We start from the raw sequence: 2945 nt of genomic DNA on the forward strand, positions 1-2945 counted from the left end.
TTAATGGCATTCCAGTAGCTACATGCTAGCAGTTGCTAAAAGTTAAGATGTTCGTTATCTTCTCACTGCGTTAATATGAACCTAAAACATTTTAAATATGTATTTCTTCTAAATGCTGTCTAAATAATATCATTGTCACATGTCAAATCGCACAGTTTGAACAACTAAATTACCGTTTATCAATAAGCTAATAATCGCTAATTAGCTTACATAAGCGAACATACTTTCAGAAAAAGTGGGTAGCATTACCATAAAGTTAACTTTACTGGTTTATATTATTTTAAGCAAATGCCAAAGGCATACACTACTTTAGAGTTTTGCTCATTATTTAGTAAGAAATATGTATTTTGTGTAAATTAACTGATAGCAATGTTAATGACATGTTAAGTAATATTAAGTAATGTTCCTATCTTATAGAAAGGTTTAAGAGTATGGAAAAACCAAATCTCTGAGAGATGCAACCAGAAGATGGATGAGAAACATACTTGAGGCTGAGATGACAGAATGACATGGGTAAGAATCAAAAATGTAAGATATAAAGAAACATTTTAAACATTGTATTATTTTTAATTGTGATGTTTAATGCCAATTATTGAATTTATACATTAGGACATCTCCCCCTAAAAGCGTAAGAGTGATGTATGCGCAGGGCATTGTTGCTCTGTCTCCATATCTGGAAGACCCATATTCACAACATGGATATGTAAGTAAAGGGAACTTTTCAACATTAAATACATAATTGCCCTCAGAAATGTTGATAACATAGTCCTTCTTCGTTTATTTAATTACATAGAAACATTACTACGATCCAGAGAACAGTTCAGGATACATTGCATGGCGGTTGAAGACCATTCAAAGAAAAGCTGTGGAGGAAAGAAGCGTCTCAGTTTGCAAATCTCCCAAAAGTAAGTTCACTTATCATTTAAATGATACTGATGTAATTTGTAGGCAGGTTTCAATCAAACACCTCTCTATGTTCTGTATTTTTGCATTACAGATAGAACAAGATTTCCGACTCCTGTTTTGTGAGGTCACTGGGAGCAAATTCTTGGAGAGGTGGCTCACCAATCTCAAAGCAGAGGTTGTAAAGGAAAGTCATGGACTTGTCCCCACCTCAGAGCTCTTGGAGATGTGCAATGCTGAGTCAGGTACTGAAGTTGAGAATGGTATGATTGTGACTGTTTTTATTTGCCATTGTTGGTTATATAGGTAATTCTGTCAATTCAATGTATTTTTGGAATAATTCTTTGTTTATTCGTCTGTAGGCTGGGACAGTGACTTGTCTACTATCTTGCTGCTGCTACATCTGCTACCACCATCTGCACAAGGGCGAAAGAGACCAGGAAAGATGTCTGCATCTCAAGCTGTCAATAACCTCATCAAATTCCCAAAGGTATGTTGTTTAAAATATACTTTCCATCACCTCTATTTTCATGGACAGTGAGTTGAGCTAATCTACTGTCAGAGGATAGTCACTTAATACTGTTGTTTAATGTGTTGTTGTAGGCTGGAACCAGTGTACAGCAGCATCTAGACAACATCACCCGAAGCAGTCAGCCCTACCATCTTACCCAGGGATCCACAAGAAGCAGCATTCACACCTTCATTGTGATTGAGAAGCATGCACTTCCATGTAATGCGACAGGTTCTGTAGGAGCCCTTGATGAACTCTTTAGGGCCCATTATGTCTTTGGTACATCATACAGTTCATCCCTGACCAACTTTGTTACTTTTCTGCAACTACGACATTGGGGAAATGTCATATTGCTTTCTCTAGTGAGCATCATAGAACTGTGAATTGTAAAGGTTTGTTACGTTAATTAAATGACACTGAATTGAGAAACATAATAAATGCTGTTACTTTAACCTGTATATTTGTTGTTATTTCCATAATGTAGGATAGATCACAGTTATTTAGTAATGTAGCATCATAAGATGAATATGAAAAAAATCACACTACAGAGAAATAAAAATGATATATTATTACACATCAGAGGGTTATTATTAAACTAAATTTGGAGTAAAATAGCTCTATAAAGTGTAATCAAATTACTCTGAACAGTGTGAATAACCCTCAGTGTTAAATATTTTTACACATTTTGTTGTTAATTTTGACACTAAATTGAGTACAATTAACACTGAAAAGTTAACACTGGCCATAGAGTAAATTTAACTCTAATTTTGAGTGGGACCAAATGTTATCTGAAGCAGAGTTAAAATCAACTCTGTAAGTGTAAAATTGACACTTGGTTTTTTACTGTGTACCTCGGGAATTTACATCGGTCATTGTAAGTGCCGTTTATATTCCACCACAAGCGGACACGGTCACCGCCTTATGCGAGCTGCATGAGGCACTCACACAGCACCAGACACAACACCGGGACGCTGCGCTTATTGTGACGGGGGACTTTAATAGCGCCAACCTCAAACGCGCAGCGCCGAACTTTTATCAACACATCACCTGCCCCACCAGAGGTAAAAGGACACTGGACCACTGCTACACTACGGTCAAGGACGGCTACAAGGCACGATCCCGCCCTCCTTTTGGCAAATCTGATCACGCCGCCATCTTCCTCATCCCAAAATACAAACAAAGGCTGAAACAGGAAGTTCCGGTTCAGAGGAAGGTCGCGCGCTGGTCGGATCAATCGGTGGCCGCGTTACAGGACGCACTCGATGACGCAGACTGGGGCATGTTCAGAAACAGCTCCGATGATGATGTCAACATGTTTACGGAAGCGGTTGTGGGATTCATCGGGAAACTAGCGGATGATACTGTGGAGACAAAGACTATCACAACGTTTCCCAACAAGAAGCCGTGGGTGGATAAAACCATCCGCGACACTCTGAGATCCCGCACCGCTGCCTACAACACGGGACTCACGACGGGGGACATGGACCCGTACAAAGCCGCATCATATAACGTGCGGAGGGCGGTGAAAGAG

General features: G+C 39.3%; 1 long non-coding RNA gene across 1 annotated transcript; it reads left to right on the forward strand.

Moving 5' to 3' along the window:
• The first annotated feature begins 213 nt into the window (after positions 1-213).
• On the forward strand, positions 214-1902 carry LOC309704489. The gene is made up of 6 exons (XR_014276271.1): positions 214-513; positions 610-703; positions 794-905; positions 998-1148; positions 1266-1393; positions 1507-1902. It is a non-coding gene; the product is annotated as an uncharacterized lncRNA (long non-coding RNA).
• Positions 1903-2945: the final 1043 nt, after the last annotated feature.

This window comes from Aulonocara stuartgranti, assembly GCF_965226115.1.
Source record: "Aulonocara stuartgranti genome assembly, chromosome: 4".
In the NCBI taxonomy this organism is placed as follows: domain Eukaryota; kingdom Metazoa; phylum Chordata; class Actinopteri; order Cichliformes; family Cichlidae; genus Aulonocara; species Aulonocara stuartgranti.